Raw genomic sequence first — 25734 nt, 5'->3', positions numbered from 1 at the left:
TGCTCTGTGTGGTTCATTTTTGGGTTTCAGTTTCTTCTTTCAGGGCAGCTTTTATTGCAGTCTAGAGTTTCATTAGTTTATGCTTTTTCATTTTATCCCCGATGCTTTCTTTTCTATTTTCAGATTTCACATGGCTGATACAGGTTCTTGGTAAGACTGGGATTCCCATAAATAGAAATAGGTTTCATTACCTTAAACACATATATGCACACATACACAGTGGTTCAAAGATATGTATGATGTTCCAAAAATGTGCACTGAGTTATCAGAAATGAATCCATTAGTAAATGTTAATTGTCTTAAATTTGAAATGAAAATGATGAATCACCAGACGCAGGCTTGTCTGCGGGGTGTACCTTTTGTTTGTGCTGTGTGAAATAACATTCAGCAAATTGCAAGAACGTGGTTTAGGCCCTTTATTCAGTCCTGTCTGAACAACCTTCCAGCTTAATTACAAAGTGACGCAATCACCAGGCAGTATCCTAAGACATGACAGAGTCACAGATCAGACACACTGATCATGATATTCCCAATCTTCCAGCCTTAACATTTAGGGAGATGAAATTCTTCTCTGACTCATCAACTAATTATATTTTTAGAAATGCCAACTGAATTATTTATTTCTCCTGCAGTAAATACACTAGTTTCAAATCTGGAACTGAGAATTTTTACTTCACAGTAATGAGAAGTTATATATGTGATTGCTATAAATAGTTTGAATAAAAGTTATATTAGGTATTGGTTTAATGTTTCTTAGTCTGCATCACCAGCTACCAACGCCAAAACATAAATACAGTAATATTCTTGTGCTGGGTTGACCCTGCCTGAATGCCAATGTATGGGTTTATTTTTAAATATATCTAGTTCATCCCTGTGCATTATCTGTCCAGCTCTAAGGTAATCACATTGCTTTTGTTATGGTCAGGGTCAATTATCCACGGCTGCAATGATGTCTTTAATGCCCTGATCACATCTCCACTGTACTCATAGCAATCCCAGGGGACTGGAATGAAGATAGCCATCTGGGACTAACTTCTGAGGAGTGAAGTAGGTGCCCTGTTACCTCCCTCAGTGCTTAAGGTTAACCTTCAAGTTTTTAACCCAGAAATAACATGCTTAAAATACAAAGACTAGCCCTGCAGTATTGTTACCAAGTGGCACTCCTCTACCTGTATTTCTGAATGTCACATTTTTCACTCTGAGACAAGTTCATATAGTGTAAGCAAGATATCAGCCTTTTCCTGGACTACAGCTTGTAAGATCCAGGCATTTTTTCAGCAGGTGTTGTAGCAGGCATCACAGAGCAGCAATGATGCTGGAAGCTAGGATCACTTCCCTGCATTTCACAGGTGGAGGCACATGCTCCATGACTTATGCCTAGGATAAAACCTAGACATTCTCCATTCTCTCTCCTTGTCCTTGGTTTTCTGGAAACAAAATCTGTGCATCTAGGCAGGGGAAGAGGTAGGGCATAGTCTGGCCATAGCAGTGAAGTGGGTGTCAGATCACAGTGTAGCTTTTCTGCAGTATCCCAGCACATGAAAGTTCAACTAGTTCTTGCATTCTACCAATGGATATTGGCTTTCCTCGCGGTAAGAGTGGCTCAGTGCAACAACTGGAGCATTAGGACAGGAAAGGTAAGGTTTTGCAAGGCCTTCTGGAGCTGTGGTTTCAAACACTTTATGGGCCCCATCATGAGAAGGGAAGTACCTGTTTATACCCAAGCTGACCAGCAATTTCATCACCTGGTCAAAGCTTTTACGAATCTCATTTATTTAATAGAATGGATGTAGATAGGTGCACTGTATTTTAGGAAGAGAAGTAAAAACACAGTGACATTTATATGATGACAGATATCAATAGCTGAAGGAAAGTAATATAAAATGAGTGACTAAGTATAAGCTGGCAGATCATTTCTGTAAACAAAAAAGTTGAATGGATTCGAAACTGTAGCCAGAACAAACTTGTTTACAAATCAAGCAGGAATGCTGCAGTAAATGAGCTGCATTCTTGTTAATAATATCTCAAAGTAAATGTGCTTCTGTGAATGCTTGTTCATTGTCCAGCTGCAAAAACTTTAAGACAGTCACAGGAAACCTGGCAACCTAAACCAAAGTGCAAAACACCTAGCATGGTTATAGGCTGCTGTGTAAGTTTCAGTTCCTCATATTCTGAAGTTCAAGTATTTTGATACAAAAAAAGGACAGATATGACCTTTGGAGAACAGATACATTTGGCTGCAGACAGGGATGTAACACAGGGATGTTATCCAATTGGCAGTGCACAGCTGCACTGGAAGATCTAGAGATATTGGCTTTGCCCTGAATCGTTAATCGTTTTTAGCTTGCTAGTGAGAACATTAATCCAATAGTGTCCATTTATACATTTCTGTAGACTTTCATCTTGCATTTTTCACTCAAGTGAAAAATGTAAGGAGCCAAGTGTTTACTGCAGCTCCTTGAAGATGAGGCCAAACAAGAGCATCTCTACAGCACAGTCACACAGACATGTAAAATGTTAGCAAATACGGCCCATAAGAACCTGGATTTGCTCAGTGAAAACTAATTCAGTGTCAGAAGAACAACCACTGTACAGCATTACATCCAAGCTAATAAACCTTATCTCTGTCTTGGGTATAATTCAATATCAACTTGTGCCTCTGCTGTACGTTCTTCAGTGTCCTCTCCTGTAAGATACATAAGACTGTAGACACTCACCTGATTCACTGCAGATCTTCTTTAGTGATGACTGAATTTTTAAATTACTGCATAAAGGAAGAGGCAGTACCACCACATCTCTGAAAAACAGGAGCCACGAGTCCCTTTCATGCATAGTCTGTGCGAGGCTTTGAGAGTGAATCACGTTAAGACAAAATAGAAACACTTGGCTCCTGCTTGTAGCCTGGGCACAGATGCCAAGGTGACCACCAAAATACTCAGATAAGACCACTTACAGACCAAGAAAAGGAGCATGGCCTTGGGTGTCTGAGGAACTGAGTCAAGCAGAAGACTACCTACCAAAATTAAGTGAGCAAATCTGGGGTGGGTCAGATACTTCACCACAGTACCTCAGTGCTCTCTCAAGTCACTTGTTAGCTGTAGCCCAACACCTCATGTTCTAATTGTCTTCAGGTGCATTTCTGTAATTTCCACTTGTAAGCAGGAGAGCAGTTCACTGCAAAAGGACCTCAGTCTGGCACAGTGGCACTGCCTTAGGGGTCTCCTGGGTGACTTACTAAATAGAAGATTCACCCAGCTGGAGGTAAAAAAAAAACAAACAGCCTTAGATAGCTGTTCGCATTTGAGCCCCAGTGCTCAACTGAGACAGCTTTTATAGCAAAGGCATACATTGGGTAGCCATACCCACATTGTTCCTGGATGGAGATCCTCATTTGACCATCTCTGTCTTCACCTAGGCTTTGGATTAGCTTTTGCTAGACTAATTACCAAATAAATACAAGCACAGCTTTCCTGGATTTAGGAAGAAAAACCCAAACAATATAGCCAAATAGTGCAAAATAATGTAAACATTTTATCCAGTTCTGCAAAATTACATTTTTGTTGATCTTGTTTCCCAAAAGAAAACCAAAAAAAGCAAAAAGGACCACTTATTTTCTGAGAACAAGCTCTTTACTTATGAAAAAATAAGAAACAAATCAAGCCTTTAGTCAAACATTTTCATTGGAAAGACAGCAATCTGAGTAGAAATTTCTGGCTCTGAAAGCAGATGGCCATAAAAGGCTGCTAATACGAGGAATGGGACTTACCTCAAATAACAAACAAAATGATAACAAATCTGTAACAGAAATGGTAGCTTAGTGCATACTTCATAAGCCCGTGACAGAGGACGAAGCTCAGGACACCAGTGTCCTGTTGGGGGCCAGCCTGTTCTCATGAATCCTTGGAGAAACGACAAGTTGGGTGACCCTAACATCACATTCCAGTGTTTCCAAACATTTGGATTTCTTTAACCTTTAACTCTTGAATTTCCTGGCCTTCTCATAATAGCAATCCTATTTCTTCTTAGCTTGATTCTTTTATAATTGCTACAAAATCCTTATTAAATCTTAACTCATTGGAAAGCAAACCTACCCTAGCTGAAGGGGAGGGGGGGGAGGGGAGGAGGGACACGACACAACAGACAATTCCCTTGGTTACCGAGATCTTTGATTTAAAGCATATTTTCACTTGCCTATAAAACACTGTCAAACTTAAATGCTTTGAGCTGAGCTCTGTTCCAAACTTTCTCGGGACAATTACTGCTTTCCACTTCCCCTTTTTCCTTTTCATCCCTAGAAAATTTCAGCCAAAACCATCCTAAATTTCACAAAACAAAACACAGGGAAAAAATATAACATTTGCCCTATGCTAAAGAATTCTGAAACTTTTCTTCGAGAAGTTCAAGTGCTTCTCTTAATTTTGGCTCAGGAACTTACCTGACAATAAAGAGGAAAACTTTCTGTCATTGAAATGTCTCCCACCATCCCCACAAAACTCCACTTATTCTAGTTACATCTCTTCCACATTAAGGAATTGCAGACATATTTCACACAGGGCAAATTTATGGTCCAGGTACTATGTGCTCGGTGACAACCACTTGTAAGCATTTTAGGCTGGGTAAATGTTTCAGTTCCTGAGCCATAAAATAGAGATAACTCCCCATCTCGGAGGAATCAAGTCAGATAATTGTGAAAGCTGACCCACCTAAAGCACTGTCATAGCAGACCACTGGTGACCAATCTGACGAGGCCAGACTCTGAGTAAAGATCCTAGTTCTGCCTTCAGAATAGCTTTCAGCATGGAGCTGCATAGTGAGCCGTGCTGAGTGCCAGAAGCAGGATGGTGCTCGCTGTGAGTGTGTGAACCACTCTTCACGAACGATGGGGAATGGGTGCCCTAAGAAAATAGCCATTTGGGGCTGTTTTGCTTAAAGCCTGTGCTATGCAGGAGACGTAAGGGTGCCGCAGAGGCAGCCTCACCAGTGTTTCCTCACCAGGATCAGAGATAAGCTCTGAAAAGTCCAACTCAAATTAGCCAGGATTAGTCACTTTTATTTTCGTTTAACATTTCTGGCAACCCACCAAAGCCCACAAGGCTTTTCAGAAGAGGGCTTCAGCGGGACTTTTTGCCCTCTGCTCATGCCAAGGAAGGAGCAGAGGTCTGGCTGCAGCACACAATTTGTTGGGATGCAGTTTTTCCAGAGGAAAGGTTGCTTCTGTGGACATTCAGACAATAAGGCAAGGGCATTGTTAGCGTCTCTCCTCTCAAGACTGCACTATGGACATCATGGTACAAATTCAACGGAGAGATCACCTCCAAAACCAACACAGAACCAGTTTCAGCATGGTGGTACACAGTATTATTAATCAGTTATATGGCTGTCATATTCTGGGCAATTCACTTCATTTTCTCAGAGCAGTAACAAGGGAAGCAAGAAACTTAGCTCATTAAAAAATATTACCAATAACATTATGATGTTATATATATTTCGTATTATTTCATATATATTTCAAACACTGGCCCTGACAGGAATCATCTCCCCTCTGGGGAGCAGTAGAGAACTGGGTTTGCAGAGATGCTGCTGGACACCCAGAGGCTGGGACAATGACAAGCCAAGGAGCAGTGGGTCCCTTGATAGGGGAAGAAGTTTGTCATGGTCTGCATCTCTTCACGATCTACCTTCTGTTGAGATCCTTTTGCACCATGTTCCCATAGGCACTCTGGAGGTAGTGATTCATATATTTTATCAGGCGACTGGGAAACTTTTCAAACATATCTACTTTCTGCTTCTTGGTCTATGTGGCCAGGAGAGAACTTTAAAATTACATAGAATGGAAACAATCAAGAATAACTCTCAATCAGTGTGCTTGGGGAGGAATTGCTGGGTTAAAAAAGATTATTTTTACTCTGTTGTACCATTGGATAAAAGAGAAATAAATAATCCTTACCAATATCTCCGGTGGGTACTAAGGTGGACATACCTAGTAACAGCTGGATGAAAACTTCCCAAATGCAAGGAGATGGTGTAAGTAACAAAAGAAGGGTGTATTAACAGAAAACAAACCCAGTAATTACTAACAGAATGAGATGGAAAATAAATAGGTCTACTGTAGCTAGCTCCAGCTTTATTTATCAGACAATCCTTGTCTGATACTGAACCAGAAGCATCTATGTAATTCCTCTGAATATCAGATATTAAACATGCAGAACATATTCTAAGAGTGACAAGCATAAAAAAAGTGAAAGGGAGCAAATGAAATATAGGAAAATAACTGTAATGCATCTACCAGTATTAACAGAAAAACTTCCTTATATTAAAATGATGTAGACGTTGAGTCATGGAAAGATGATATTAAAACTGAAGACTTGCCACATGAATCAGTCAGGTATTAAAAGGAGTCACCTTTGTCTAAGGCAAAGCAAAGGAAATAAATATCTAAAAACCAAAATCCTTTATCCCCTACAATTACCCTATATATCATTTTGTTGTCTATCGTATTCCCACAACAATCCCTGGGTGATGAGTTAGTGCAATAAAGCACTGTAACAATTTTAAATGTATTTCTCCCTATAAATCATTGATATATTTTCAAAAAACTTATTATTTGCATCACTCAGGCCACATGTGGTAAAGTCTGTGTAGATGCCTATCATTATAATGCATACTAGCTATGATTATTTTCACTTGATGAAAATATTTTGTGTTACCACACAGATTTCCTTACCTTGTTAACTGGAAGATAGGTGAGTGTGTGTGCGCACATTTATTTCTCACTTGCCCTATAGCCTTCATAAATAATAGAATGGAATGTTCTTTATTCCAGTGATGTACAAAAAGCAAGCCCTTCAGCTGCTCTCAGCCCCGTCACTGTGAAGGTGGTGAGACATTGGCACAGTTTGCCCTGAGAGGCTGTGGCTGCCCCACCCTTGGAAGTGTTCAAGGACAGACTGGATTGGGCTTTGAGCAGCCTGGTCAAGTGAGTGGTGTCTCTGCCCATGGCAGGGGGTTGGAACTGGATGATCTTAAGATCTCTTCCAACCCAAACCATTCCATGATTCTCTGATGCTCTGAATTTTTTTAGTCCTATGCCCAGCAGAAATAGGACAAAGTTTTAAAAAGATTTTGCTACCCAACCTTATGGCCACACTCACTATCACAAACTCAGTCCTCGGTGACATGCAAAAGTCAGGAGAGTTGGTTTTCCACCCACACAGTTTAGAGGAACTGGCTTCTTTGTTCACATAGAGAAGATCTCAGGGAGCAACAAGCCTGTCTTGCCTCACTGTACATAAGCAGGTCTCACCAGGATGTAAGCAGCTTGCACAGCTTCCCTGAGGTTGTACACACACAGAGAAGTGTGAAAGCAGAACAGCTAAGCAGGAGTACTTTTAATCCGCCAAGTAGAAATCCATCCTCTACTGTGTTCAAATGAGTCTGTGATAAATTAACTACCACTGAAGCTACAGGTGTAGTCTGTGACACAATGTGTGCCTGCCGCATGGGAAGGCTCAGAGACAAGCAAACCTATCTTGACCTGGTCATACGAAGCTCACACAGCAGCTCCCTGCTGTCCTGCACATCAAGCTGGTGCTGAACAAGCCTTCCAGAGTGCATTCTCCAGTGAACTCAAAAACCTGTTTTGTCATATCACGAAAGAGAGGTGGTCGCTCTGACAGGTTTAATGGAAAACCAGAGCAAATTGCTTTTGTGCTCTCCACATCAGCCCTCAGGAATGACCAGAAAATCACCTTTCAGCATGAAGAAGCAGAAATGAAGGTAATTTGCCATTATCCTTTACAAACTCAAAACTCACTAAAGAAGGCTGTTGAAAGGATGATCTATTAGGGTTGGTTAAACATTACCTACAGTGCAGTAGTTTCTTTCCCAAAACGGGAATTTGTCATTCATGTATCAGCTATGGTACCTCTCACAAAGGACTCTTCATAGAGCCCATCATTTACATGCAGACCACTGCAGCTAACTCTCATTAAGTTGATCATTAAATTTGTCGCAAAACATGTGCCAGTATATTGGAAATACAAATATTCAGCGTGACCCTTTTGCTATTTCTACATTTCTGAGATTGGAAGTTATCTCTCTTGAAACAGAGTTACTTAGTATTGTTGCATATTACTTGACAGAAAAGATGTCAGAGAAAGTCCACCACTCCAAGATCACCTATAAGTTCAGGACATGGCCAGTTACCTGAACAATTACTGCATGTCACTGTGAAATTGTGTGACGAAGAGAACCTACAACAGTTTTCTTTTTACCCTACCAGTTGTCATGCAAGCCAGTAAATCATCAGAGATACCAATACTACTTGTTAAGCAACATTCACTATCTTTAATACCAAAGTCAAATATAAAACCATCCTGATGCTTCTGATGTGCATGGAGGTAAGGTCCTGCTAATACTGACTAGGAGTACATCTCCTCTTTGAGACTGAGCTTTTACTGACAGTCTATCAGCACACCTAGGCTCTGCTTGTACGATCTGCTTGGGAAGGAAAAAGTACAGTTTGAGGCTGTCCTCAAAAGCTGCAGACTTGTGGTCATGTCATGAGGACTATTCAAGGTCAAGGGAACCTATGCATCAGATGTCTCAGTACTGGCTAGTGTCCTAGGTTTGGTTTTGAAGATCATCCAGAGCTCACGAATTGGTTCGACATCTGGGATGGGAGAGAGATGCTTTTTTAGGACCATCCTAAGAGAAAAGATGGAGGCTTTTCTGACAATGATACATTTAGCATTGGAATTATGCTCATAAACACAGTTATTTAACTGTGATTTTCCTTTCATATCTTTTATTTTTAAATTCCAGAAGCACAAATCTCTATTTAATAATATTTGGCAGGTTTTCAGTACAGCAGTCCACAATGCTTTGGAAATATTAACCACATTTTAAAGGTACAGAATAGCAGCTAAATAAATTGATCAACCTATTTACAGAGTCATGGACAGTTGGGAAGAGGGGAGAAATGGGCACATAGCTGCCATTCTTTACCCTGCAGTGAAACAGAAATCTCACTTTCTTAGAAACCTCAGCAAGCATAGTGGGAATAAGACAAAACACAAAAATACAGTTCTCTTAACCATATAGACGCATTTTGAAACACTTACTAGAACTAGTATTGCTTAACCTTTCTAGCAACCCAGGTAACAAGAGAGAATGTACCCCAGCAAGCTGTGGAGCATGCCAAATTCTAGGGTGTAGCTCATATGCCAGAAAGCTGAGCTGCATTAAGAAAGGGCTGGAAAAATGGGCCAACAGGAACCTCATTATATCCACAGTGGGAAGCACAGAATATGCCAGAACAACTCCATACACTAGTACAGGTTTGAGTCCAGGCTGTGGCTTTGTAGAAAAAGACCTAAGAGTCCTGGTGGACAATAAGCTGAACATGAGCCAGCGATACACCCTTGCAGGGAAGGAAGCCAAGCACATCTTGATCTGCATTAGGAAGATTATTGCTAGCAAGTCAAGGTATGTGATGTTTGCCCTCTCTTCAGCACTGGTGATATTGCATTCAGAGTCTTATGTCCAATTTTGGGCTTCCCAGTACAAGAGAGACCTTGCTAACCTGGACCGAGTTAATCAGGCAGAGGGCCAGCAAGCCAAGAGGTTTGGAGCATTTCTCTGAGGAGAGGCCAGGCGAGTTGGTCCAGGGGGTGCTACTGGACACCTGCATCAGCAGCTACTTCAAGACCAGTGAAATGGTAGCTCTTTTCATCCTCCTTCTCCTCCTATCAGACAAGTTTGCTTTTTCTTTCTCTTCTCTGAAAACTGACAATAGCCACATAAGTAGCAAAACAGTTCAAGTACAAAAGACTTCACTTGCTCACAACTGCAAAGAACATCAAAGCGGCCAAATCTTGGACTGCTTCATCCCAGAGCTCATATAGTCTTAACAGCTACTGGCACTCAGAAAAAAGTCTGTTACTTTAGATGTCCGGCTAAGCTCTTCTCTTCTCCCCTATTTGCTGATTTAGGATTTATCAGAATAATAGGTGAAGGGAAGGGAAGAATCAATTTACCTCTTTAGGTCAGCCAGACCCAGCCAAACATGCCGTCACAGCACTGATGGTGGCAAGTGCACCATTAATCTAACCCTTGAGAAGTTTCAGGACTTTTTAGTAAATCTTTACTTAAAAATAAACAAGGCCTACTGTATATGTTCCTAAAAACATAGTGCAAGAGCTAGGTTTATTTTATGTAAAGAATATTCATCCAAACGTCAACCAGGATTAATCAATTGTCATATCCTGGTAATGTTTATTTTCATTTAAAAAGAGGCGAAAATGTTTAGTTTGCTTTTAATTTGTCACAGACTACAACAAATGTTTTTCATGCAAAAGTTCTGTTTGAGAGCATTGACAGATGAGGTTTTGGGGTTGAACATTTATTACCCCTCCGTTTGAATGTCCATCTTTCTGCTCGTGGTTACCACAGCTAAACTGAAATCATAGCGAACAGGGTAGAGAGATTTGTTCTAAGAGACCATGCCATGATCTGGGAGCATGAGTAGTTTTGCTGGAAGAAGCACCAACACTGATCACAGCCACCTTCCACTCAGACAGCAGTGTTCTCCAGAACTTTCCTGTTATGTCCTCTGCAGTGCTCCAAACTCACATTACTGTAGCAAAGCTTTGACAAACCAGTGAATGTCAAACATTCTGCTCACAGACAGGATGAATCATTTCCTCCAGTAGCTCATTCCAGACACATCTCAGAGGCAGCAGCCTCCTACCATAGACATTTAATTAGGTCAGTTTGGGGCTGACTCTCATGAGAGCCCATTGAGAAAGACAGGAGCACATGACCCTCAACAAGCTGTGCACAAAGCCCAGGTTTTGGAAAATGGCTTCTCTGTGGTCAGCCCAGCTGCGCTCAGTTTTCTGCCAGACAGCCTGACTCTGACCCAGATTCATCATTGTACATATGCTTTTGGTCATATGCAGCAAGTGTGAGCATGCTAGCAGCTGTCTTATGACCCTCTTTTATAAATGGCATTAAACCTCACAGGCTGATGCAATACTTTTTTTTAATGTTTTTCTGCTATGCATGCTTGTGAGGCTTGCCAGGTGCCACTCAGTTCAGACATACGTTTAAACTCACAGGGTTAAATTGCCTCTAACCTCTAAACCAGACCATGCAAACTGATTCTGTGCTGAATTTAACCTACAGTCTCTTGTCTACAAAATACTTGCATGCATACATATATACACATGTGCAGTATAGAGGTACTGGGGTTTTCAAGAACTGCTCCTGCAAAGCTAACTCGGCCATCATCATCTAAAACCATACTTACACCCGTTGATAATAAAAATTGCCATTAACACCATTGATAAAGCTGAAGTTAAGACATTTGGTGCCCATTAATACAGACGTTTCTTTCTTCCATGTTTAAACTTTTTTATTTCTACTGATATATGAGGGTTAGCCTTGTCTTTTATCTGCACAGTGAATTACCCTGAATGGACCTCAAGCTTGTATTCCGACATAGTTAAAATAACCTTTCAGACAGTGATTCAGCAAGGCAATATAACTTTCTGGATTTATTTGATCTGTATCTTTGAAGCAAACAGTTAAGCTGCCTGTCTCAGAAAGAAAATAAAGCACTTGAACTCTTGCCTTGGTCCTAATTTAGAGTTCTGCTTGCATGTTTGTTTTAGCATCTTCTGGGAACATTCTGTCTCCTCAAGAGCTATTCTACCAACATAGAAACACAATTTGATTGAGTTTTATTTCATAATCTTTGTCAACTTCATTTTCCCTTAAATATGCAAAATTCAAGGATATAAATTATGCTTGGCATTAGAAATGCATATGGCCATAAATAAAAATCTCAGCAACTGTTATGCTGCCACTATATGTGAATGTAGTACTTGGCCCCTAAATGGGACGTCAGCTAGAGATTTTTTTTTTGAAAAGCTGAAAAAAGTTCAGTTTCCACCTCCCTAATCATTTTCTCCAAAGCACCTAAATACCCATGAGACATAACAACAAAGTGCAAGATCACATTTTTATGGACTTCTCGCTTCTGTGTTAATCACACCTCATTGAATTTAATGGTATTTTACCTTATTAAATTACTGCTACAGAAAGGCAGAAAGAGTTGTTCTTTGGGTTTTGATCATTAGGCAGAATCAACTTTAAGTTCAGTGAGCTGTAGCATATAGTCTTATCAGAGTACTTTATAGCATGCAAGTAGTTTGTCATTATTGACATTATGGACACAGCAAATATCTGCCAGGACTGGAAGCATTGTTCTGCATACATTAACATATTTGTCACATTGCAGAACCACATAAAACTTCACTGTAGGGTGAGTCAGCTGCACAAGCACATGGGAGAAAACAATTCATTACCAAAGGATTAAACTTCAGATGAGAGGCTGCTTGTGACAGCCAAACCAGGACTGAAGTACAATAGGACTGACTGAATAGGCCAAGCTAAAAAGTAAATCCATTTTTGACCCCTGTAGCATGTTTGCATTGGATGTTCTCAGATGTCATCTTCAGGGTGATCTCAGTGATAACCAGTTTGTCAATATGAGAAGTTTGATTTGCAGCTATGCCAGCCTCAGAGGCTGATCTACAACAGCCCGGTATGTCAATACTGTATTTACACTACTGCACCAGAGCTGGTGCAGTTTTAACCACTTGCTTTCTCATTGATGAACAGCACCTACTGGTCTCTTGAAACTAATGCTAATTCTGGAGTAATTTAAAAGAATATATAAAGGAAAAAGCAGTTTAGCATTTCCTTTCTATTCTTCCATCCAGTGCTAGAAGAACTGGCTGAAGCAAGCTCAGCACACAAAGTCTTCCTTTAGGCGACAAATAAAGAATATTTCTGTGCAAGATAATGGTAAATTGCAATGGGACAGTAAGGTGCAGTATTTTACAGGTGACAAATTGCCTTGGCAACAAAGCACAGCTGGTGCTCAGCTGGTGATACTCCAACTTATTCCAAGCTGCACAACATCAAACCTCATCAGCTACCACATACTGGGAACCAAACGACAGCTTTCCATGCAGGGGATGGCAGCAACAAAGTGTACCTATGGAAAAAGCAAGTCAAAGTAGCAGCTGCCATTGTGAATGTTAGGGGAGGGGAGGAAGGGGAGGTTTGCTACATAAACAGCTCTTTCAAAAAGAAGTCATCAAGATCTAAGTGCGGTAAAAATATGTAAAATAGAAAAATCAAGATTTGGGCACGCCAGAAAAAAATGCATTTTAGGACTGCATGAAGAACAACAACAAAAACAATAATAATAATAATAATAAATCAATAGAAACCCATTTAGTAAATATATTTGTGTGAAGATCTTGCTTTTTGTTTTTTGGTTTTTTTTATTTAATGTCCTTGACATAGGAAAAATTCTATGGCCACAAATCTGTTGATATAATGAAATTGCAAAGGATTTAGACCCAGCACATGAACTTCAACGTGAATTACCACCAAATAAGATTGTCTTCAATCCTGTCATGCTAGATAAGATAACCTAAGTGAAGAAGTCATGCTTGTTCACCCGTTTACTCTTTTGGTGGAAATAAAGCAGTCACACTTCTCTTACCTTTGTATGTCTGAAAACTGCAACAGCTGACAAAACCAGCTGTTATCCATTCCTTTCTTCTCATAGCTTTTTCCTGGCAGAGCATCTAATTAAGTTTTGCTTGGATACAGTTTATGTGGTATTGAGTAAACAAACCCATGTATTTACTAAAGCAAAAGAAAATTCCCACTGTCTCATTGGATCATACTGCTTAAATCGCAGCTTTGACCTATCACTGTATCCCATGTAAAACTGCAGAGAAATAAACATCTGAGGCCTTGTGGACAATGGAACACTAAGAACTACATAAACTTTGCCAAAATAAAGCAATGTGTTGGAAAAGCGGATGAGAAGAATGGATTCTCAGTGGCCATGAGTGTTCACTGAAGGAAAAGCTGGGCTACATCATCAGAGAAATAATTTTTGAAGTGTTCTGTGGTTAATCCCGTGATTACTAGGACAGTAAGTCCAGTCTCTCTCTCACTAAGCCAATAGCCCAGATGTCTGGGAAGAAAAGCAGAAAAGCTCTAAAGCAGGCAATGGAACATGCTCTAACTGAACTCTGCCAGTTCATTGCTAACACAGTGGAAAAGGCCTTTTCTAAAGTGACTAGGACCCACTCACAGTCTGGCATCGAGAGATCTGGCATTCTCATCAAGAAGAAGAGAAAAAAGATTAAGTGAAGAAAAAAACTGATGCAATGCAGTAAATAGTATATTTATCATAAAGTCCAAGATCCATCATTTTCCCCCTCAAAGCCTGATATAATTGAAGCTTTTCTGACATGCAGGGAAACAACACAAAATAAAACAAAAAGAAGGTAATGGTACCAAAAGGAAAATAACAAATATTGAAAAATCGTGACTATTGTCTGAAAATTAAAAAAAAAAAAAGAAAGCTTAATATACTCAAAAAGAAAATGTGTAAGATAAGGATAATCAAGATTCAGGCAAGACTTACAGAAACAATTGATGTTCAGTTCACATTGAAATTAATCAAAACCAATTTTAAGCCACTTATTCAGAGTTGATCCTTTCAACCCACAATGACATTTCTCATAGAGTGTCAGGGTTCTAATATAAAGCTTCTAATTAAAAATGTTACAAAATACAAATGTATTCGAATACATTTGAACTAAAATGAAAAATAATTCTTCATGTTCTCTAGTATACGAGAACATTTGTTCCTGCCAGTGAGTGTTTTCCCAGTTTCATGACTGGTTTCTAATTCTGGAGTGGGATAATATAATTCCTGCACATTTCCACCCTACCCAAACAGTATTAGTTCAGGCAACAAAACGAGGCTTTTGCTATCACCACCCTTGTAGGGGAAGGCCTAAGTAGAACATAAAATCTTATTTCAGTCAACCAGCCTATTCTGTACCTTGGTCTGCTCTACTGGACAAATACACACCCTACCAGATTATATGGGGTTCCTGAAAAGTTCAGGCAACAGAAGGATAATCCAGTTCACTTATACCTTACACTTATGCTGCAGACTACACTAAATATTTTCAATTAAATATGTTCAACCTAAAGCCTTGACAGATCTGATTACCTACAATAGTTCCCTGTCTCTTCTCCTACATCTTCCTCCAGCCTCAGCTTAATTGCTCCCAGCTGTTCTTAAGCTTACTAAAACTTTACATAGCTGACAATCTCTAATTTCTCCTGCAGCTTCATATAATACTCTCCCAAGGCATATACAACCCAGCTTCCAAACCGGTGTTAACAAACTTCAGAGATAGCTGATTTCAACCCATGTGAAGCATTCAGTCACCAGACTGGGTTTCTTTTCTGAGCAGGCTGTGCAACAAGCAGAAGTCAAATTTTGGAAGATAGTTTGTAAAAGGGGCATTGGCTTTAGAGTTCACTGCTGTGAATGATTGGATGCTTAGTAACTGTGTCTGATTATGGAGTCCTACCTCCCTACACTTCAGCTTTATTTTTGTTCTTGGGAAAACACGTACATTAGGACAGGTCTAAAATTTACAGTAATTTACAGCAATTTACAGCAAGTTCTTGTTGGTAATCTAAGGTCACAATCACCGGTATTATTTGTAGGTCCCCAGCTGACCTCTGGACAAATTCTAAGAGCTCTTCTTTGCCAATAACTTGGGGATCTTATGCATGTGCCCTAGTAGGACTGCACCACTAGGCATCTGAAATGAAGGCACAAGCTGGGCACCAAATTTAGGCAGATGATATCCCTCCCTTACTTCCCTCCCTCCTCTTTCGCAATCATTTCTGTTGAGATGGCTCTGTTTACCCCAGTCACCAAAACACCCAGTGGACCTGAGCAGTTCTACCTAAATAAGGAGATTCAAGCAGCACCTTAAGCTTCTCAGTTTGGGTGAGCCCGTTAAGCACATCTGTACCCAGCCCCATGTCAGAGCAACATCCAGACATATGCATCATTGTTCTTCCCATCTTACCCTTTCTTCTTGTACTTTCACTCCACCAGAAGGAAATCCACATACTCAAGTCAGATAGCACGCACTCATCATTCAGCTTGGGTGCAGGCAGCGGGACTTGTACCATGTTAGGCCTTTTCCTGAAACACAGGGCACACTGCTGTTGCTTAGTCAAGATTTGACATGCCTTTTTAGATCTCTCTAACCACAGTGCTCTTCTGTAGCAGGTCTTCCACTTCTTGAACGCATACCAAACTCTTTCCCTCCCCTTCAGATTATGAAATCTAGCTACAGTTACCAGAGCTGCCCAGAGTAAGACCTTTTTTACACCATTTGGAGATTAAAACCAACTGGTGAATACGATTTCCATCCAGATCAGCTGGGTGATCTGACTCTCCCTCATAACACCAGCACAAGGAAGGCAGTTAACCAGAAAATCATTAATGACATCAGTAAACTATTAACAGAAATATTTTCTGAGCAGCATTCCAAGTGCATCTTGGGTACAGTCTTAGCATTTAGTGCACACTTTCTCTAAAGTAAACTAGGTTTCTTCATAGGCAAATGTTCTGCCTTGGGCTACATTGCACTTCATTGATTGCCAGCACAAGAGCAGGCTCTGGTAATTGGCAGGATGGACTGCAGATGTGCAGGTAATTGGCAATTGTTTTTAAATAAATTAAAAAGACAACATCTGTTCAACTTGTGTAACTTCAGAAAGCAAATGCTGAAAGGAAAAGCTTTCTACTACAACCAGATTAAAGATAAAAAGAAGTCCAAGACTGTAAACAGTGCCAGTTTTAAACACAGGTACTTATTCCGGTACAAACACAAAAAGCATGAGGAGCAGAGGGAAGAGGTGAAGGTAAGAAATACTTTAAAATTTCTATATTTATAATGATCTGAAAATCCTGCAAATGCATCTGAGTTTTAGATACTGGATATTTATCTGTGCCTTTGCTCACCCTGTGTTGTTTACCCTCTGAAACTGCTCTCAGTCCGTATAAAGCAGAAAGGACATTAGAGGATCCTGACAGGAGCCCTGAGCACCCCGTAATTTGGACACCTATATAGCATAATTGATTTGGTATTTGTGAAATTGTTGGACATCTAATATATGCAAAAGCACAATTCTTCACCTTCCAGTCTAGTATAAGTTTACTCTGGCAAGGATTTTCAACCTCAAATCTTCAGATGAGGCCCCCTAAATTGGTTGTAGTTCCCCCAGTTTGCTAGAACACTGTAAGCCCATTCCACCTCAGCAAAACACTTTGGTTGAATTGCTTTACCATCCCCTTCTGCAGGAGTACCCCCCTCTCAAAACAAAGGGGTACTCATTTTGCAAGAGGGAGCCTAAACTAATAGCATACAAAATAAAGCTGTTCAGATAGGACATCTCAGCATCTTCACTACTTTGAAGCATTCACTGGGACTTGATCAACTTCTTCTGAGATACTAATTCCTTTCAGTCTGTCAAGAAACCTTTCCCACCTCAATTTGTAAGCGCTGCTTAGGAGACAGGAAGTGTTTCGTGCCTCACTGGCTGTTTCTAGCAACTCCCAGGTTAAGAAATACTGACCTGGAGCAGTCAGGACTATAGTCCACTCCTCAGCGTTTTATCTTATGAAACATTGCTCTAACTCCTTCTCCTCCCTTACACAGCTAGTAAGATAACCTTCATTTTACAGCTTGTTATAAAACTGATTTCCCATGCAATGTCTTTATCATCCTCACCAAGTGAAAAAAGCTTCTTCCATGTGACCTCTTACTCAGTTTAATTCCTAATAGTCTTCATTGATCATTTTCTTTGCAGTGTTCTATGTAACTAGACTTCACAGTCTGTGCTGCACCACCAGACAGGCCAACCCCGCCTTCCTGCCTTTTTTCTTTTTACCAATACTAACACCCTTTTGGTCATGGGACAGCTATATCATGGAGAGCATCCACCTGAAATCATTGCAAGAAAAAGATGCCATTTACATTAGACTTCATAAGCTCTTGTGTTAATCCCTTGACTGACTACCCCTTATGAGCAAATGTGCATGAGAAAAAGGCCAACACAACATAAACCAGATCCAAAATAGAGAGATCCAAGTGGACAGATCCAAGTTAAAGTCAACTTTGCATTCCTAAAACCTTGGGGGTTGTCATGGTTCCTGACAAAGTTTATAATAGATTCTTGGAACTTAGATTCCTAAAAACAGTTCCCTGTGCACAGAGTTATCATTAATGACACTCGGGAAGGAATGTGAGCTCTACCTAAAATTTCTGGTTTCAGTTCAACTGCTCCCTAAAACTTTTGTTAGGCACTTCATGGAGAAACCCAAAGCAATCAGTTTTACCAGACTGTAACTTTCCTACTGACTGAGCACATGCTTCTCAAGAACAAAAAAGATCTATTTGGAAATTGTCATTTGTGAAGTCACAGATTCTCAACTTTTCACATCCATGGTGTTAATTAATGTAGAGTTATAATGCAATTATTATAAATACAGCACTCTCAAGAGGTGTACTAGGACTCCAGGCAGGTCTGCGCGCACACACACAAAAAATATTAAGAGCGAGTGAAAGATTTTTAAGGAAGGAGTGAACTGCGGCTGACTCTGACAGCAGAAGCTCCAAAATCCCTTTTCCCTCACTGATCTTCCTGACAACTTGCCAAGGAACTTCAAAAAATATGAATTTAGGGGGATATGGCCAATGGCAGAGTCCAAAACTGGAAGGCCTCAGTCATGAGATGAAAAACAACAGAAGGAAAACCACAGCACGACCTAAAAGATATTTTTTGTTACTACCTTAGCTTTTGTTAATGTTCAGCTTTCAAAGTCTTCAGCAGTTTAATTCAAGTTGGGGGGATGCTTCTCTACGGCACAGAGAAACTGGCACATGCCTTATCTGTTGTAAAATACCTGATATTCTCACTGAATTGGCCAAAGACTCGGTTATTAAGAAAAAACATCTACTCCACAAGCCAGGCAGGAAAACTGAGAATAGTGACAGTGCCATGTAACACTATTTTCTCATCCTTCCCAGAACAGTAAATACACTGACAATTTAGTTGGCAGTGAAAAGACAAAAGGAAAGGAGCAGCACCTGCAAAGAGCTACTCCTGTGTAAGTCCTCTAGAACTTGCACTTCTCAGAGCAAAAATGGTTCAAAGACTTGATTTAGTATCAAAAACCAACCTTTTGTTACTTACCTTTTTCTGTGGTCCTCTGAATGCCAGTGCAACTCTCCCTGAGTTGTAGAAGCATTTGAGCTGGTTTAGTCTAGGCTTAAACATGAGCAGCTATTATTACGATGGCAGTTTCAGTAGGGTTACCCACCAGTCTTACAACCAGCTGTCTTTGGAGTGCAGAAGGGATGGGTGGCCTCATTAAAAGCATCCTAGTATTTCTCTCCACGCTTGTATGCTGATTACCCGTGTCTGTGCTAGGTATTGTGTCTAATCCTCAAACCTAATGAGGTCTATCTTCAGATCCGAGGCAGACTTATTGTTCTCAGTCTTCCTGAACTGACAAATCTCCCAGGGATGTAGCATGAGAGAGCTTGCTGGAATAACTAACCAAGGTGCCAAACATTACTATAGCAACTAGGAAAAAAACAGAGGCTCAGTACATATCCAAGTGATATTTTCTATTTCTTTTATAGTTTGTAATCAATCTTTACGCAACTATACTGCAGTCCTTTAGCACCATAAGCTTTTGTATTTATTACAAATAAAGTAAAACAATAAAAAATAAACTTACTCAGCATAATTGCATTCCCTTCCCTGGAGATTCATCGTGCACGTTCACTGACAGGCTAGATCCCTTTCTGTGTCAACAGAGAAAATCAAACTTTTCTGGCCTAAAGTGAACTGAAGAAGAGTAGGAAGCAGCATGACAGAATAATGAAAACATTTTTGAATGTAAAACATATAACTTATGTTTTATTTAATGAAGTGTTTCATAGATTTTTACTGTATCTCTTACAGCATTGCAAGAGTCACGAGGGAGACCTGACCACTGGATTTTTCTGTTTTTCCAGCTTAACATTTCTGTGTTAGGTGAGATTGCATTGTATAACAATTTCTATATGTTAAAATCCCAATGTTTTTTCCCCCATACAAGTGATTTTGTTAATCAAAGTCAATAACAGTAAAGACTTTGATTTTAATAAATTCTGCTTCTTTTTTAATTAATAACTGGCAAGGTATGACTAGTTTATTTAATAAAGACAATGTGATACTCATTGGCTAAAGTATAAATCTGGAAAAAGACACAATGGGTTCAGGACAATTTTGAAAAATATAATCTTAGCAACTAGAAATGGGTCATAAAAGAAAATATACCTTGACTATCTCTGAAACTTCAGAAGTTTTCTCTTCTATAGGCATATGTGTGGTGTACATCAGACCAAAGATAATTCATATAGCACTAAGAATAACAGTGCTTTTACGCAGAAAAACTCTCAGCCTGCCTTCACAGTCGACTAGCTCCTCCATGACCTGCATTTTTGATAGTAGACTTACATTTTAAATCATGGAAAAATATTCACTGTTTTTAAGTAAATACAGTGTATTCAGTGAGAGAAAAATTATGAGGAAATATGACAGTAATTGCTGAATCTATAACAAAATAAAATGGTACATGAGCAGAGAAATAGAAGAGGCCTGGGAACATGGATCTATATTGTATCTCCTATTCCTGTCCTGCTTCTCACCCCAGCTTGTCCACATGCACTTATAATGTACCCATTGGGAAGAAGAAACCAGTTACTATGAGTCATCTGGAGCTGGGTCCATGTGAATTGGCCAGCATGTTACGTGCATGACTTATTATCCAGGAGGTTGCTATGAAAGAGGATTACAATGAATGAGCTGTGCCTTCCTCAGAGGAGTCATAAATTTCTCCTTTATCCTGATATTTATTTCCATTAAACTAGTAGGAAAACATCTTTTAGTATTCTACCCTTTTTCGAACCTGTTTACAATTAGCCAGCATCAAAAATAACAGGGGGAAGGGACTCGGCAAAGGGATCAATGCAAAAATTATATAACAATTTTATACAATTTTAGGAATTCAGATCTAAATGGATTACAAGTTGAAGCATCCATGCTTCTTTTTATTATTAAATGCTTTTTTACCCATCCCAAATTCAGAAAATTCCGTGAACACTGCGTCTGCTTCAAGCCCTATGCAGTTCAGTGGGGCTGAAACATCCTAGATAGCAATGTGGAGCTGCCTACCTAGGTTTTTTTAATGACAATATTTACTCAGCCAATATTTCCTTGGTAGCTCAGCACCTCAAAAACTGCAAGTTATTTATTTTCATCTCTGTGAAGTATTGAGGCCCTTCGTTTACACATAAGGTAGCTCCTATACTTACCTCCACCAAGGGAGATGACTGAAAAACCATTTAGCGATGTTGCAGTAAATTTTCGTGCCAGGCTCCTAAGCAGAATACCTGATTCTTCATTAGGTTCTTAACTGCCTTGATTGTGCAAAGAAGAGCAATTTAGGTGCCCAAACACAGGCAGACAGTCATGTTTACATGCCCCAGGGTATCTCGTCTTGCTTCCAGATGCCACCTCAGAAAGACGCACATCTCCAAATGTACTGTGTCATATCTGTCTACTCTACATTGATGACTTGATAACCAAAGGCATCTCCAATGGCATTAACCACCTATGTTATATTATGCATGTAAGTCCCAAACAAAAACCTCCAAGTCCAGAATAGGCCTGAGTATTAGACAAAACACTAAAAGACCCCAAATTTGTGAATTCATTTAGGGTTTGGACATGAAGTAGGTATGTTGCACCCAGCATTCACCAGGAAGATACTGACCACACTGAGAGTTGTAGATGTGAAGAGTTTTGTAAGACTTTGCAGTCACTGCAAGGCTAAGAAACATCTGATCTTCAAGATTCAGATCTTGAATGTGGCTGCTTAAATACCACACCTAGATTATTTTTTGGGCCTTAACATCCTTCATATGCTTGAGCTGAAATAATTTGATCTCTCATAAACAAAGTCTGGAGGAGATGGAGAAACTGGATCTCTTTCTCCCATCACCTAAAGCACTGACCCAACCACCCTCAGAGCACATCAGCTTACAGACTAGTAACATAACAAGTTCGACTAAGTCCCTATTTGCTTGATTCTTTATTCTGTTTCTATATTTTTCTGTCCTAGAAATGGTGCTCAGAGAAGCATAACATAACATTAAAGAAGTATATTTAGAGAGGACAAAGGGGATACAGACATTTTGTGAAGTGAGAGGCAAAGGCACTGGAAGACTGGAGGAGCCTTAAACAGGTCTCACTTGTGCAATTGGAAAGTACTGCTCAAGAAACATCTTACCTCCTTTAGTTCTGGTACCAGGACTGATAAGCGTTAAATGTACTGGCACTGAAAGATGATTACTAAAAAAATTGAAAAGCAAAATAAATGGCAGTCCTTACTCTGCCTAATTAAAACAGATTAGTTACAGCAATTTGCTGTCAGGATCAATGCAGCATCAGCCAGGCAGATGTGATCTATTAAATAGCTCTGCTTTTGCCAAAAGAAATTCATTCATTCAGTACAACTGGATTTTATAAAATCGACACTGTTTCTAAACATCTGCATCTGAACATCTGCATCTAAATCTTTCCAACTTTATGGCATTTTTTACATTCCTTTTTCTAAGTGTTTTATTACCAGAGGGTATTATAAGCTTTAACATTTATAAATATGCATTGCTTTATCTTTGTCCTCTACAGAAAACGAAGATACACTGTAAAGCTTTGCCTAGATTGCTGTGGCAATCATTTCAACCTCTAACAGGAGGAATCAAGAAAGCTACAGTTTTCATGGCACTGGACCTCCATCTAGTGAGAAGAATAGTGCATGTTTCTGGGGCATAAAACCAGCATGCTAAAACAGCGTGTTTCCATGCTAAAAAATGTTTTCATAAGGGGAATGGTGCTTAGCTGCCAGAAGACATGTGGATATATTTACATAAAATACAAAGGAAAATGTTATTTTATATTGCGAAAAACTTCATAAAATTCACAGTCTCAGTTGCAACTAAATGTCAGCGATTGCTCACAAATCTCAGTAAAGGAAACAGACCTTGAGAAAATCCTGCTGTAGTTAGGCACATTTAACAGCTGTTCCTGTATTGCAATGTCATGCTCCATTGTTTATCCAGCTTAAAGACTGAAAAGGCCAGTCTAAAGGCCTTCTTCTGAGGTGGGGAGGTTTTACAACCCCCATTGCACAGGCAGGGAAGAAACACACACACTAAGGGCTAGATTTTGAAGGTTCAAAGGTGTAGCGACTAGCACCTACTGAGATTTACAGATATGGCTATACCTCTTTTTTTTTGAAGTCACAGTGTTAAGTGTCTGACTCTTCCCAAGCACCATGGGAGATGCCTGTCTGCATCTATTGCTATGTAAATAGCTATAAAACTCATTCTGATATCCCAGACTGATAACTGCAGAGTTAGTATCTGCTCACTGATGCACCTGCAATAATGACAGTTCAATATCCCTCCCAGGGGCTTGCACCGAGGAAATCCTCAGAGCATGCTTCATGATAGCACTGTAACATTTCTGTGAGCTTTTTACACAAAGGGCAAAGACACCACAGGCATATGAATGCCCGGTGTTCTCTCCTGTCTTAACTTTTAAAGTGTCAGTTTGAAAATTCTTTTCAGATGCTTTTTCAGATCCAGGTATCAATTCATCTTGAAAATAACAGGAAAGGGTGCAGGAAAGGATGTCAAAGATGATGGAAGATAGGAAATGGTTGCCTAAGAGCTCTAGAATAAATTCCTGACAAGGAAATAGTGACTAAATCAGGACACTTTGATTGAAAGGACAGAACTGAGAGAGGATACAAATGACCGTCCTTTAAGGTAGAATGGGTGAACCAGAAACAATTACTCATTTGTACTGGGTTTTCTTGGCAAGGCTGGTGGGGGGTGAGAGGGTGGAGAGCTGGGAGAAAGGCTCTACAAGGGTGGCTTCTGTGAGAAGCTGGTAGAAGCTTTCCCTGTGTCTGATAGAGTCAATGCCAGCCGGCTCCAAGACAGACCCTCTACTTGCCAAGGCCAAGCCCATCAGCAAAGCTGGTAGCACCTCTGGGATCACATAGTTAAGAAGGGGAAAAAATTACTGTGCAGGAGCAATTGCAGCCAGAGAGAGGAGCGAGACTGTGAGAGAAACAGCTCTGCAGACACCAGGGCCAGTGAAGGAGGGGAGGAGCTGCTCCAGGTGCTGGAGCAGAGTTTTCCCTGCAGCCCATGGTGCAGACCACAGTGAGACAGGCTCTCCCCCTGCAGCCCATGGAGCTCCATGGAGGAGCAGATAACCACCTGCTTGTTCACATTGTGTAGTTAAATTGGGTTCATTTAGTGCAACTGAAGACCACGTTTCAGATGCAGCCTCCGATGCAGGTGGTCTTTCAATTGCTGGTACCAGCAGATGGCAGAATATAAATAGGAAGCATGCTCTCTGCTCTAGACTTTTTGTGAAGAAATGCTCCCCAGCTGGAAAATGTGGGCCTAAAGGAGGAAAGCAGGCTGTTCTCTGCAGAAACAAAGAATCTTAACAGTTGGTTTGATAGAACAGAGATTAAGTAGGTTAAGTACTCTGAGATTTCAACAAGAAAAGGCGTCTTTCATTTGTGATACCCCTCCTGCTGGAGGAACACAATGACAAACACAGTGGCATCAGGCACATGGAATAGTCTTTACCACAAACGGGAAACAGGCTTGGAAGATCAAGTCTGGATATAATTCAGCATCAATGTTGTTTTCTGTACTTCGTAGATAGAGGACCTAATCCAGATATGATTAATATCCTGTCAGTTTGGGGTTAGAGAGCTCTCATCTACTCCTTTCTACCTACTAAGCTTCAGAAAGGATTCACGCTTACAGGGTCAGTCAAATTTAACAGATAATTCTTCACCTGAACTCTCCAGTGAAGAAAATCCCTCCAGAAGGTGTACTATAAAAAACACTGTGTACTGAAGTAATTATGACTTTAGCTGATGCTGGCTCTGGAGGTTTGCAGGGTGGCATTTTCATCTCTGCACGCAGCTTTGGAGATGTGACTAGGGGATTAATTGAGACAGCTCAGTGAAAAATGAAATTCTTCCGTCCAGAAGTATTTAAAATACATCCCTCTGCAGGCTGTACACACCTGCTGCAGATAGAGCAGCTATGGCTAAATTAATACAGTAAATTAAACTGATGGAGTTGCATAACATTCATCAAAACCTTCTGTTTTCACTCACATTTTCCACATAGCATAGCTTACTATTCTCTGACTTCAGCAGTCATGTTGTTTTCCACTTTCAGATTAGCACTGCAGGCCTTGCCATGTCATTTCTTTGTAAGAACATGAACCCTAAGATTTTCTGGTTTATCTTCTTAGGATAAGTCAGCTATAGAGTCTTGCATTCTGAAGAAAACTATGTATGATGGTTACACAGGGCAGCAGAGGACTGGACTTAGCAACTCAGGAGGTGTTTTCTGGCCTGTGTTTGACTTCTATTCTAGTCAGCCTGAAACAACCTCAGGCTAAAGGCCATTATGCTCATACCATACTCTCCTTCCCTTATGTTCCCTCTAGCAGCTGAGATTGCGTTCTGAGTGCCACGTTTGGCCTTTACACTGATGGCAGGGTGGCAGCTGTTCCATCCTTCATCCCCTAGATCACCTCCTCTTCATCCCCTCTTCCTCCTGAAGGGCAAAAGAGCTTTATAGAATGGATTTTTCATGG

General features: G+C 40.2%; 1 long non-coding RNA gene across 1 annotated transcript; it reads left to right on the top strand.

The window, feature by feature from the left end:
* Nucleotides 1-16630: 16630 nt before the first annotated feature.
* LOC136014370 (uncharacterized) lies at nucleotides 16631-23904 on the top strand. The gene is made up of 3 exons (XR_010612664.1): nucleotides 16631-16839; nucleotides 19951-20022; nucleotides 22723-23904. It is a non-coding gene; the product is annotated as an uncharacterized LOC136014370 (long non-coding RNA).
* Nucleotides 23905-25734: the final 1830 nt, after the last annotated feature.

Source organism: Lathamus discolor, chromosome 5 (assembly GCF_037157495.1).
Source record: "Lathamus discolor isolate bLatDis1 chromosome 5, bLatDis1.hap1, whole genome shotgun sequence".
In the NCBI taxonomy this organism is placed as follows: Eukaryota; Metazoa; Chordata; class Aves; order Psittaciformes; family Psittacidae; genus Lathamus; species Lathamus discolor.
This window is presented reverse-complemented; position numbering and strand designations above follow the sequence as displayed.